We start from the raw sequence: 14,384 nt of genomic DNA, 5'->3' as shown, positions 1-14,384 counted from the left end.
TTTGCTGACCCACGCAGGCTGATACTGCTGGTTGCTGATAGATATTAAAGGACTGTTCTGTTATTTCCAGAGGCAACTTCGGGAAATTGTGATGAACCAAGTGCATGTGCCTATCGTTAAACTCTGCTATTCATGTTCTTAGGGGAAACCAGGTCTTTGAAGCATTAAGCTTTCAATAGCAATTTTCATTGCACATTTAACGTTACCCCTTTTAGTGTCTGCAGCTTTTTTAGGATTTATATCATTATAACCTGGTTCAAATCTTAAAGGGTATTTTTAATTCACTATTTCCATGTTAATTTAAATCGTCTCTGCATTCCATACATTTCTGTCTAGAGAGCTCAGTGTCTGTGATTGGCAACCCCCCACCTCCCCCCGGTATTCTTATAAATCTAAATAATAAATCAAGTAGATAATTAAAATTAAGCTTTCACAAGTACCCCTTTCAATACACACTCCTTCCTACTACTCACCAAGAAGCTCCTGAGCTAGTACTTATGTCAACAGATATGAGGGTTTATCAGCAGGCCAAGTTTTCCATTTCCTGCCCTTAAAGTCCTTGACAGGGGTTGTAGAACCTGTAGGGGGCAAGAGATAAGTGCTAAGGTTGGGGTGAAGGAGGTTTGCCAGATCCCCATGCCTGTCAACAATTTCATCTCATGTTCTCTAAATGCTCATAGTGGCACGTAGGCTGAAACAAATGATGCCGTGAACCCAAAGATCAGTTCAAGTGTAGGCTAACATCTAATCTAGCTCACATTGCTGTCTGTCTTCCTCATCATGGACCTTCTCCCCTCAATATCTTTGTTTCAAGCTGCTTTCTTAGATCCACCTACAAACACAAACAAAGGGCATCACCCATTTTAATCGAGGGCTAAAATTCTGTCATTTGAATTAAATGGAGAAAAAATAGCATGGAGTCAATTTTATCAGGCAGAATTACTGCTTTAATCCATCATGCTTACTACTGTGGTGAGTTATGGCCCCAAACCATGGGAGACCACTTGATTATCACTTAATTACCCATCACACTGAAGCTGTGATAAGAGACACAGTATGTACTTGATTTCTACATGAATCATGCAAGTCAGCTGGTTGGCTAGGATTAATGTAGGTACTGTAAGAGACTAATAAGAGTGATTATGATGATCTCTTCATCTATAGCCTAAAATATAACCCCTTTTACATTTAGAAATACAGTGCCTAGTTTCCACGTACCTAGCATTCTTTAGCAGCCATTTATTCTTGCAGACAGTGTTTTATACCCATGGTTCACAGGTCTAAAGAGCTGCCAGGGTACAAAATGGTGGACAATCAGACCAATCGTTTTTACAACTGTTCTGAATATTTCATAGCATTTTTTTCCATGCTGCCTTTGGAACCAACTTCTGCAGGGAAATCTGTGAAATATGAAAAGCTATAAATCTATGTAGGTAGCTGTGCAAACGAAGAAAAGAAAAAGGAATTCCTGCTCTTAAGCCAAGCAGTATGATCAGTTACTAAGTTTACTTATTACACCAGGTAGGTGGACAAATCCATAGGGAAAGGAAGAAGGATTAAGAAAATACAACATTTGTCCATCATATGATAAAAACAAAAGCAAGTGCATTTTACTTTTTAGTCTTTACCATTTTTTGTGAGTGCTGAGATTAACAGCCTTCTTCTCACAATGTTTGTGTATCCTTTGCGCTTGAAATAACATTTTTATGACTCGGTCCCCTGATAGAACTTGATAAGGCATCTGCAGAATTTTTGATGCAGAGCATTACTGCACTGCTGTAGTATTGATTGATCCACAGTGAGATGTACAGGAGGTGCTCATATAGGTTTGAAATTCCCTGAATATATTTGCAAATAGTTCCCTTAGGTAAGATTTGTGTTACTGAGAATGTGCGAAGGGACGCGGAGTTCAAAAGGATTTTAGAAATGCAGTTCCTGCTCCTAAATAGTTTATTTTTGTACTCCTACATTTTTAAATATATATGTATTTTTGTTGTTCAAAGCCACTGTGTTTCTACAGATCACTGAATGACTGTGGGAAAGGGCTAATCTCCACGTTGTTGATAATACATCTGTCAGTTTTTGTCAGGCAGCATGCCACATTGTGTTTCTGGATCACTTTGAATTGGTGCTTGGGAGAGAATTGCAGCAAGCTGATTTGAAGCTACTCCTAGCCAGCAGACAGCACACAGTATTATGGGCTCAGTAAATGTTGTTTATTGACTCTAGTGGGACACAGGAATAATTGAACATTGCAATTCAGAAATAGACCCAAGGCAAAGGTCATATTCAACTGAAAACAATTCAAAATATTATCTGAATTCTTGGGTGTGCAAAGCCAAGATGCAGAGCCCAAGAGCCTGGGTTCCCTTGTGCAAGATGTTCCTTTATCTGTTGATAACCAACTAGCCAGGAAACACCAAAGAAGAACATGCCTGGCATAACAGTCTACTCTGTGTTACATACAATGTTCAAATGACCTCCCTACAAATGAAAATATTAAGGGACCAAATATCTGAGGAAATCAAATATGAACACTTTAGATCAAACTGTAGGGTTCTCTCCATGGGTTTCTGCCGCAGTGGTTAGTTTTGCGTGCATTGTAATCGATTTACCTCTCAAGGTCTCTTGTTCCTTCCAAATGCACAATAGCGTAATATCAGTCACTAAGAGAATCAGAAGGAGCTTTATTCATTCAACCCTAAATTAGCTTCATTATGAGTTTCCGCCCACTTATAGTTACCATCCTCAGCCTTTCATACAGGTAAGCTTCCTAATCCACTGAAAGGAGTTTGCAGATTTAAGCAGCCCACTCAAAATCTACAGCTGGTTGGAAGCTTTCTGATGCACTGTTTTCCCATCTGCAAGGCCCAGCCTATCGAAATGAAACCATTTGGTGTTGATTTCAACAAGATTCCACCTTGAAAAACTTGCAGGTTAAGAGGCATTTTCATAAAGACAAAACAGTCAACTTAAACCATTGCATTAACAGGGAACTCTTCAGTGAGCTAAAACACAAAAAGGAAGCGTGTAAGTGGCAACTTTGACAAACAACTAGGCAGGAGGATAAGGGTATTTCTTGGGCATGCAGGGATGAAGTCAAAAAGGCTGAAGTGCAATTGGAGTTGCAGCTAGCAAGGGATGTGAAGGATAACAAGAAGAGTTTCTACAAGTATGTCAGCAACAAAAGGAATAATCAGGAAAAGTGTGGGTCCTTGGAGGAGGCAACTTACTGATGAAGAAAAGGCTGAAGTACTTGATGCCTTTTTCACCTCAGTCTTCACAGGCACAGTCAGTTCCCAGACCACTGCACCTGGCAGCAGAGTGTGGGGAGGAGGTAAGCAGTCAGTTATAAAACAACAGGCTAGGGACTATTTAGAAAATCTGGACATATACAAGTCCATGAGGCTGGATGCAATGCACCTGAAGGTACTGAAGGAGTTGGCCGAGTTAACTGCAGAGCCGCTGGCCATTATCTTTGAAACCTCATGGTGATCAGGAGAAGTCCCAGATGATTGGAAAGGGGCAAATATAGCACCCATCTTTACAAAAGGGAAGAAAGAGGATCCAGGGAACAGACCAGTCAATATCACAGGGTACTCCAAGAAAGTTTTGAGAAGCCCTGCTCTATTAGGCAGTATGCCCAGCTCTTGCCCTGGTCTTATTGCAATGACCACCCAGATTGTGCTCCTGGTTTTATGGCCAAATTGCACAGCTCCATACCTCCCCTACACCACGCCCCATGCCTTGCAGATGGCATCCTTACAGATGTTCTATCACTTGCTGATGCAGCCCCTCTCTCAGCCTTTCTCAGTTCCACTCTGGGCTTCAGACCTATTGGTCTCTCCATACAGCTCCTTCCTGGGCTGCCAGACCCCTTGGCCTCCTGCTCAGCTCCACTCGGGTTGCCAGAATCCTGAGTCTCTCTTCTGGCCCCTTTCTGGGCCCTCAAACCTCTCAGTCTCACACAACCACACCCTGGGCTACCAGGCCCCTTGGTCTCCCTCCTAGCCCTTCTCTGGGCTGCCAGCTCCTTTTGGTCCCTTGTCCTGGACTCTTTTAGTTCTTCACTTTCCTGGTTGCTCTCCAGGCCCTTGGACCCATATGGTCCTTAAATCTATTCCTGGCCCCTCACTGGGCCACTGGACCCTTCTGGTCCCACTACACTCACTTGGCATCGCTATCTCTGTCAGGCCCCTTGCTAGGTCTCACTAACCAGGCCCTTGGACCCATATGGCCCTGCACTCTATTTTCTGGTCCCTCACTGAGCTGCTGGACCACATGGCCCTGGTCTTCTCCAGACCCTCGCTGGGTCACTGGGCCCACATGGTCCTAGTCTTCCCCGTCAAGTACTTTTCTGATGAGGTGTGCTCCCCTAGCCTTCCCCTCCATGGGGTAACCCACAAGGCAGTAAGATCTGAGGCTTTCTGGAGCCCCATCCTCACCTTTCCCTGGAGTGGACCATGCATGGCATTCCAAGGTGGCTGCCCCACCACAGGCAGCCCCACTACACAAAGTAGCCCCAGTAGGGTGCAGTTTCAGGTCTTACCCATGACCAGTCTTCAGGCCTACCTGATCTTATTTGTCCCTTTCTGGGATCACCCTAGAGGTCCTACACCCAGGGCTGCTAACCACCAGCCCCCCTGGCCCTGGCTCCCTCTCCCATCTGAATCTTGCAACTCTGACTCTCAGCTTACTCTTTGGACACATGTTCTCGATCCCTCATTATTAGATGGCCTAGGACTAGCCATTGTCAGCCTTGAGTGCATGCCCCTTTTCCCCTTCCTTTCAGCTGTGGCCACACAAGGACCTTTGGCTTCTCCTAGGACTTGGCACGACCTCAGGCCAACTGAGAACTCCAGGCTCTCCTGGCTCTGGCAGTATCTGCTGTGGTCTAGCTCACCCTTTGGCCCCTCGTGGGCCCTGGCCCCACACAAGCCAGTTGAGGTTCCCAGGGTCAGTTCTCCAACTGCCAGCCCTCTCATCTCTGTGAGTCCCCCCTCTCAGGCCCCTCCATAGATCACTCCCTGTCTCTGGGCCCACCCAGAGCCCTCCATAGGTCTTCTCTAATGCAGCTTCTTCCTCCTCTGGGTTCATCCAGACCCCTCAATAGACCCCCCCTTTGCCCCACTTACTGGGTTCACTCAGACCCTTCACTAGATCTCCCAAACACTCATCCCCTCTCTCAGGGCTCACCTGACCCCTCAATAGGCCCAAAGACACTCATCTCCTTTCCCAGAGCTCACGTGGCCTCTCACTAAGCCCCTGTGCACTTAGCCCCTCTCTCCCTCTGTCATCTGGCCCTCCAATATGCCCCAGGCACTCAGCCCCCTTCTCAGAGCTCTGGACCACACACTGGGTCCCCCAGGAACCTCTCCATCTCCTTAGTTCCTACCCAAACATCCAGATGTTATTCTCCTTGCTGGCATTCAGGAGCAGCAGTCTTCCTGCTGGGTGATGTCCCTACATCTATTCCCAAGACATTACTGCTTACCCTACTCCCAGTGTCTGGGCTTATACCCTGTCTAAACCAAGTCCTCTTCCAATCAAGTGACTCCCTTGATCAGGCCTAGCCTTACCTGCCAGCCCCCTGGTCATCTGCCTCTGCAATTAGCCCTGACCCCCACCAGCCAGTAGCTTAGCAGGCTGCCTGACCTTTTAAAGTGGCAGGCACATCAAGTGCTGTAAGTCTCACCTCAGTCCCCAGAAAAATCATGGAGCAGGTCTTCAAAGAATCCATTTCAAGTACTTGGAGAAGAAGAAGGTGATTAGGAACAATCAGCATGAGGTCACTGAGGGCACGTCATGCCTGACAAACCTGATTGCCTTCAATGATATGATGACTGGCTCTGTGGAGACCAACGCATGTGGTGTACCTTGACTTTAGCAAGGCTTTTGGTATGGTCTCCCACAACATTCTTTCAAGCAAGTTAAGCAAGTACAGCAGTGGCTCCCAACCTTTTTTTGCTGCGACCCTAAATCCAGGTCATGACCCCTGCCTCTGTCCCCACCCCCGCTGCTGACTCATTCATGCCCGGTGGCACCAGCAGAGCCTGGGCCAGGCTGGGATTATGAGGGGAAGCAGCTGTGAGAGCCACACGGACCATATTCCAGGAGAGCCTCACAGACAGGATGGGTGGAGTGAGGGGCAGACCCTGCACAACCCTGACTTGGATAGTGACCTGAGGTTGGGAGCCCCTGAAGTACGGGTTCGATGAATGGACTGTAAGATGGATAGAAAACTGGCTGGATCACTGGGTTCAGAGGGTGCATCTACACCTGCACAGTTACTGCACAGTAACCTAAGGTATTGCACAGTAACCTAAAAATTCTGGTGTTATGGAAACATGCTATATATATGTTGCATGTTTTTGGCTGTGAAGTTAACCTCCAATGTGAGTCATAAAGTATGACTTATTCCTTGCATGAAACAATACCAAATACTCCACTTTTAAGCAAAAAGATACTTAAGCACATGCCTAACTTTCAGCCTACCAGTAGCATAACTAGAGATGAGAGACTGGGGCACCAGCGACAGGTGCCAACTTAGAAGGGGCATCAAAATTACCGAGGCCTTCATAGAATCATAGAAGTAGGGTTGGAAGGGACCTTGTAGATCTTCAAGTCCAACCCCCCGCCTGGGCAGGAGAAAAGACTGGACTCAGATGAGTGCACCCAGGTAGTCATCAAGCCTCTTCTTAAAGATCCCCAGGGTAGGAGCCAGCATCACTTCCCTAGGAAGCTGGTTCAAGCTCCTAGCCACCCTAACTGTGAAGTAGTTCTTGCGGAAGTCTAATCTAAATCTACTTTCTAATAATTTGTGCCCATTGTTCCTTGTCATGCCAGGGGGCACTCGGGGAAACGGCGTCTCCCCTAAACCCTTCTGGTCCCCGCTAGTGAGTTTATACACAGTCACCAGGTCCCCCCTCAGTCTTCTCTTGTGAAGGCTGAACAGGTTCAGGTCCCGCAGTCTTTCGATGTAGGGTCTGCCCTGTAGTCCCCGGGTCATGCGTGTGGCCCTCCTCTGGACCCTCTCCATGTTGTCCACATCCCTCCTAAAATGGGGCGCACAGAACTGGACGCAGTACTCCAGCCGTGGCCTGACCAGCGTCACAGAGAGGGGGAGGATCACCTCCCTGGCTCTACTTGAGAGGCACCTGTGGATGCATGACAAGGTCCGGTTAGCCCTGCCAACCGTGACCTCGCATTGTCAGCCCATGTTCATCTTGGGGTCAATAATGACTCCGAGATCCCTTTTTTCCTCCGTGCTCTCAAGAAAGGAGTTTCCCATATTATAAGTGTGCTGCTCGTTACTACTGCCTAAGTGCAGCGCCCTGCACTTGTCAGTATTGAAACGCATCCTGTTTATGTCAGCCCACTCCTGTAACCTATCCAGGTCTTGTTGCAGTCTTTCCCTCCCTCCTAGCATGCTCACCTCACCCCAAATTTTGGTATCATCAGCAAATTTAAACAAGTTGCATTTCACCCCATTGTCCAGATCGCTGATGAAGAAATTGAACAGCGCAGGCCCAAGGACCGAGCCCTGGGGGACTCCGCTGCCCACTTCCCCCCAGGTTGAATAGGACCCATCTACCACCACCCTCTGAGTACGGCGCTTGAGCCAGTTTGTGATCCATCTGACTGTGTAGGCATCAATGCCACAGTCGCCTAGTTTTTTAATGAGGATGGGGTGGGAGATGGTGTCAAAGGCCTTGCTGAAGTCTAGAAAGACTAAGTCCATGGCAACACCTGCATCCATTGCCTTTGTGACATGATCATAAAAGGCAATCAGGTTGGTCTGACGTGACCTGCCCCTAATGAAACCATGCTGAGGCCTTCATGGAATCCATGCCCTGGCAACAAGAGCATCCCCAAAACATTGCTCTTTCAGCAGCAGCTGGATGCATGGACACCCTGCTGTGGCTGAGCTGGGTAGACCACACAACAGCAGCAGATGAGGACTGTTTTTGAGTCTCTGGTGTACGCAAGACTCCTGCCTCCATCCCCACCCCCCCGCTCTCAAAACCCACACCCTCTGGCACTCTTCACCTCACCCCTCCTTGCTCTTTCACAGGTGTTGCCCAAGGCACAAACCCTACTTGCTACACCTCTTCAGCATACAAAAATCACATTTTCTTCATTGTGATAGCTCTGGTGCTGATATCTTATTGATGCATGGGCCTAAAAGAAGTTTCCATTAAAAACTACAAAATCATGATTTTGAAACTGAACCAAAGATGTTTCTGCCTTTTACCTCTTCCTACAAAGTTTTAATTGAAATAGTCCAGATATTTCTAAGATAAAGAGGAGGGGGGAATGGCTTTGCTCTCCAGTCACTGTTTAGCCTACAAAACTCTTTACAACCATTTAAGTGAAAAGAACCATTTAAGTCAGAAAAATTCCAAATAGGGTTTTTGTCAGAATTTCCCATATTGTCACAAGTGAAATGGTTCATAGATGATGATCTGATTGCAAGATGCCTTCACCGGAAATCAGGCATGGTAACAACAACCTGCTTCATTTCTGTCAGGTTACCTAGCCAGTCTGGCAGATGGGGTGTTTTTGAGTCATGGATCCAAGAATTTCCAGGGTTCCCAGCTCTGCAGCAGGCAAACAAGCAGAGTGCTCCAGGTTGAAACTTCACAGCTTTCAGTATCTGTGGCTCAAGGCAGTCCAACATGCAGACTGGCCTGCAGTGCATTTTTTTTGATGGAGAATTTTGTAATACCAAACTCCTCTGTGCACCAGAAATCGCCTTCCTCTGCACAGTTCTACTGAGATCTTAGACACCCCCACCCCACCGACTTTGAAGCAGTGATCTGAATTCTGGAAGGGCATCACCCTAGTGTATGAGAGTTGCCTTTTGCTGTTTCCATGCAAATCTGGCCATGTTTAGCCAAGCTACAAGCCTTAAAAATCCTGCACACTCAGTAAAGCTCCCCGTATTATGCCAGGGTTTGTTAGAGCAGTGCAATTAAAATCTCAGAGAATTCCATTTGTACAAAGCATGTTCTCTACCAGGACTGCAAGTGTTCACAGGCCAATCCTAATTCTGGCATTCCTAAATTTTGAACACCTAACATTGCAATCTTAATGCCCTTTTGATATATTTCGTTTTATGTCACTTGCATACTGTAGGAAAACATGAACAGTGTCGTTGATGTTCATTATACTATTCCAACAGTATATAGAGTCCAGGATGCCATTACAACCAGATTCTGAACTGGTTTTCAGATTAGAAAATTAAGATGTTACAAGGTCTTAGAGGCTATAATTGCACCTGAGGGCGAGTCCAAATGAGTGCACACATGCAGGGGCATGCATTTTGCACAGTACAATTAGCAGCATGGGACTATTCAGTCTGGAAAAGTGCAGGCTCAGGGGCGATCTGATGGCCACCTATAAGGTTTTATAATGGGTGATCACCAGGACCTGGAGAACCTTGCATTTTTCAGTGTTAAACACCATCAGGTTCTCGTCTGCCCATTTCCTGAGCATTTCCTGAGCCTGTCGAGGTCAGCCTGGATTACCTCCCTGTCTTCAGGTGTAGATGCTTTACTCCAAAGTTTGGTATCATCTGCAAACATGGCCAACCCATTTCTGATACAAATGTCCACATCATTAATGAAGATGTTGAACAAAATAGGTCCAAGGACAGAGCCTTAAGGGACCCCACTGGTCACAGGGCACCATGATGATTGACTTCCATCAACCACCACCCTCTGGGTCTGACCACAGAGCCAATTCCCCAGCCAGCAGATCATAGTGGACCCGAGGCCGCGGTTGGCCAGTTTCACCCAAAGGTGTTCATGGGATACCAGATCAAAGGCTTTTTTAAAGTCAAGATGTATGACATAAATCTCTTCTCCCTCATCCAGGTGATAGGTCACCTGGTCATAAAAGGAAATGAGATGGGTCAAGCACAACCTACCAACATCAAACCCATGCTGGCTATCCCTCAGGATGTTGCCATTGGCCAGTCCATTAAGCATGGCCTCTTTGATGATTTTTTCTAAGACCTTCCCCAGGACAGAAGTCAGGCTGGTGGGCCTGTAGTTTGCCAGATCCACTTTCCTCCCTTTCTTGAAGATAGGCACCACATTGGCCTTCTTCCAATCATCAGGCACTTCAGAGTGCCAGGACCTCTCGAAGATCCATGCCAGAGGCTGAGCTATGATGCTGGCCAGCTCCTTGAGTACTCCAGGGTGTAAATAGTGAGCATTTTGAGCAGGAGGACAAGTTCCTCCTGTTTATGCCCCAAGCTCTTGACATTGGTGTACAGGCTGTACGGAGCCTGGCTGGCAGCCAGAGAGTGGCTCTGGATGGCCACGCTCCATTTCTGACAGCGCATATTGCTGTCATCTGTGCTCTGCAGTACTGCACTGCTTTTTCTGCAGCATTTTTTGGGGGGGTTGGGGGGGAAGTTTACACTAGGACCTCCTGGTGTCAAATTTTGGCACCACACTGCAAATTAGCAGCACGATGAATGGATGACCATATGTCAGGTACAGTTTGCGGGGCCTCAAATAGCTTTGAGGTGCTGCAAACCAAACTCATCTGGACATGTCCTGAGGGGCTGCTGAGATAAAGTGTGTTTAATACTTCTGGTCATCTGCATTCTCTTGAATATCAAAAAGGCATTTTGCTCCATGCAGTGAAAGCTAATTATATTACTGTTAACTCAAAATAGCTAAGGAATCTCAGTTCACCTAGCAAAATGCTTGGTTATAATCATTAAAAGATTAGACATCTAGATGGGAAAAGTATCTGAAATCCCTACTGGCTAGAATTAAAAAAAATACCAAGTTCAGCAGACCTCATCCTACAAGACATAAAGGGCCCAGATTTTTCAGTCAGATGAATGAAAGTGTATCCATATATAGCTGTGTGCCTTATGCAGGCACAGCCAGCCAGGGGCACAGATTTCCATTAAAATTGTTTTTAATTGGAACCTTGGCTTCTACTCATTTTTAGTGAAAACAATTTTGTTTCAGGAGATTTTGTTCACAAACTGAAAAACTTCAGGCCACAAAAAGAGTGACAGTGCTTCACAGGAGTTGTAGTTGGCTCCTGCCGTTTCTCCGTTCTCCTCCATGGGCTGGGATTAAGGATGAGTAGAAAACCATTTCTCCAACTTTTGGAAATGTTTGAGATTTCTGTCTAATCTCACAAATACAGGAGTTACATAAAAATGTAAATTCACTGCTGACACAAAGATGTAGGGAGAAGTGGGGACAGGAGGGACAGAATCCAGGTAGATCTAGACAGGTTACAGAGGTAGGTGGATGAGAATAGGATGGAGTTCAATGCAGACAAGTACAAGGTGCTACATCTAGGAAGAAGGAGCCAGCAACACACCTATGGGCTGGGGAACATCCTTTTCAACAACACAATGACTGAAAGGGATCTTGGAGTCATTGTTGACTCCAGGATGGACATGAGCCACCAATGCAAGGAAGAGGTCAGCAAGGCTAACCGCACCTTGTCATGCATCTACAGATGCATCACAAGCAGGTCCAGGGAGGTGATCCTTCCCCTTTATGCAGTGCTGGACAGGCCACACTTGGAGTATTGCATCCAGTTCTGGGCGCCGCACTCCAGGAAGGATGTGGCTAGCACTGAGAGGGTCCAGAGGAGGCCACTCGCATGGTCAGGAGGCAGCAGGCCAGGGCCTACGAAGAGAGGCTCAAGGGCCTGAATCTGTTCAGCCTCCACAAGAGAGGGCTGAGAGGGGATCTGGTGGCCATCTATAAACTCACCAGGGGGGACCAGTGGGAATTGGGGGAGGCTCTGTTCCCCCCGGGCACCACTTGGGATAACAAGGAATAATGCCCACAAATTGATTAAGAGCAGGTTCAGGCTTGATATCAGGAGACATTACTTTACAGTTAGGGCTGCCAGGCTCTGGAATGGGCTCTCAAGGGAGGTGGTGCTCTCCCCTTCCTTGGGGATCTCCAAGAAAAGGTTGGATAGATATCTGGCTGGGGTATTAAGATCCCAACACTCATTCCTGCCCAGGGCAGGGGGTCGGACTTGATGACCTGTTCAGGTCCCTTCCAACCCTAAAAACTATGAAACTATAAACTATTTGCATACAAAAGTTGCTTCCATGCAAATGTGCTCTTGCTTTTGCTTTTGCAAAATGGAAAACTCTAATCCAAAATGACCATTAAGTGAGGTCAGGAAAAAAAATTCCTCCTTCCATATAGTATTGCACTATTAAGAGCACTATCATGTAGTCTTTTTATGCATTTAATATGGGATACAGAGGGAAATGAACTGAGCAGGGATGAAAAATTGTTGCCCCATTTAAGTTAATAACAAGTCCCAGCAAACTTTAATGAAGTCAATATTTGACTCTACATACATATGAGCCATTCATCTGATCCAGCCTCACAGCTATTAAATTCTTCCATCTATCCCATCTTGAGGGGAGAACCACAGTACAAAGTATTGGGCATTTTTACACATGCTCGGGAGGGGGGGGGCATTTTAATTAAAGCAATTAAAATTAGAGCTGCTCTAATTAAAGCACCCACCAGATCTCATGTTTCAGCATCCCCATGCTTCCAAATGGCAGCAGGGGCACTTTAGTTAAACCTTGAACAAGCTTTAGTCAAAATGCCCTTGCTGCCATTTAGAAGCATGGGGACACTGATAAACAAGACATAGAGGCTAACTGGAATATCATAATTAGCATGGTCCAGCAGACTCAACTAATTGAGTCTGCTCTGATACACTGTAATTACAGCACATTGGAGCAGCCTCCCTGCACATGTATAGGCACCCATTGTGTCTTTTAGTTTTCCCATCTGTAAAATGGGATCAAAACTCTCTCTCATCTCACAGAATACGGCTGATTTAGTTTAGATTTGTAGGGAACTTTGAAAGAGTAGAGCTTTATAGAAGAACTAAAGTATTATCCGCTAAAACAGTGGCTCCCAACCTTCTTTCCCCTGCAACCTTAAATCGCAGCCCCCACCCCCACTTATGCCCAGCAGTGCCAGCAGAGCCTGGGCTGGGCCGGGATTGTGAGGGGCAGTGGTAGTGAGAGCTGCGCGGACCATGCACCAAGAGACCCACACAGGAGGGAGGGACGGAGCGAGGAGCAGGCCCCCCGTGATCCTGATTTGGGTCATGACCCGAGGTTAGAAGCCACTGCTCTAAAACATTTATGGCCTACTATTTATTCCAGAGATCTGTGTCTATGGCATTTGGTCATATGGATTCATTGAGTTTCTCCTGCCATCCAGGCTTGGCTGCAGTTTGGCCATATAAGTTAAAAATCCATTCATCTAGGTGCTGAACAAGAATGGACCCTGCAGCAGACAGCATCTGCTTCTTCCTTATCCTAATATCTCAGCTGATTGCAGCACTATTTCTAAGCAGTATGAGCAATGTACTTGACCAGGCCTTTTCAAAAAGGCCACAGGAGCACTTATAATGAGGCTGCTTTTATGAATGTTAATTGATGCTAGTCTTCATACTTTATGGTTGATAAAACCCATTCCCTTAATGGTCACAAATTAAAGAAGCCATTAGTACTAGTGAAACAAGTATGGGAAGGGTTTATGTGCTAAACCACTCTCAGGTACTGTTCTGCTGTACCTCTATGGAAGCTACATTGAACCAGGTACTTTATTTCAAGTCTCAAGAGCAAATGTCTGCAAGGACAGGAGTATATGAGGAGCTTACCATTGTGAAAATTTCACTATGACCACCAGTTAAGGGCCTTTTTAGAAAAATTCTGGCATGTATATGCAATTATTTGTGAATCTGCTTGCCAAGGCTCCTGTCTTAGTGTGCTTAAGCATAAGTACCTGCATAATTGCCTTGCTGAAGGGGGGCCCAAGATTTCATATTCTTATGTCGATGCTTAAAGTAAGCAATGCAATACCTGGCTCAGTTGGAAGATCTGATAACCTTTCAATTGCATGGGAACATCTCTGTAATTAGGGATTCCTGCATCCCTGCAACTTCAAAGTCTACATACTCAATAGAAGGCCCTTCTTCAAAACACTTCATGTTCATAGGAGGTCTTTCCCTTCAAAGAATTCAGATCAATGAAGCTTGCCCCCACTTAAAGATTTTGCATTATCTGAAAAGTAGCCCTTTGAAGATGCTGCTGAAGGGACTTTGAAGTTTTCTGTAGTCTTGAGAGGAAGGATCATTTCTTCAAGGCTTTCACATGATTGGGCATTTTTAAAAGAGTCTTCATCCCTAAGCGCTAAGCAGATGAAAATCTTATCTTAGTGTTATTAGGATAATGCTAAACTTGTTTTTCCCTTCACACTTTGTCTCAGTGTTATCAATGATTGTAATTTTATCATAAGTCTCATACTATTACAACCTCCCAGTTGTGGTTGAATCCTTGTCTACCATGT

The sequence above is a fragment of the Crocodylus porosus genome, unplaced genomic scaffold, assembly GCF_001723895.1.
Source record: "Crocodylus porosus isolate Cpor-Errol unplaced genomic scaffold, CroPor_comp1, whole genome shotgun sequence".
In the NCBI taxonomy this organism is placed as follows: Eukaryota; Metazoa; Chordata; order Crocodylia; family Crocodylidae; genus Crocodylus; species Crocodylus porosus.
Note: the sequence above shows the minus strand (reverse complement) of the source record.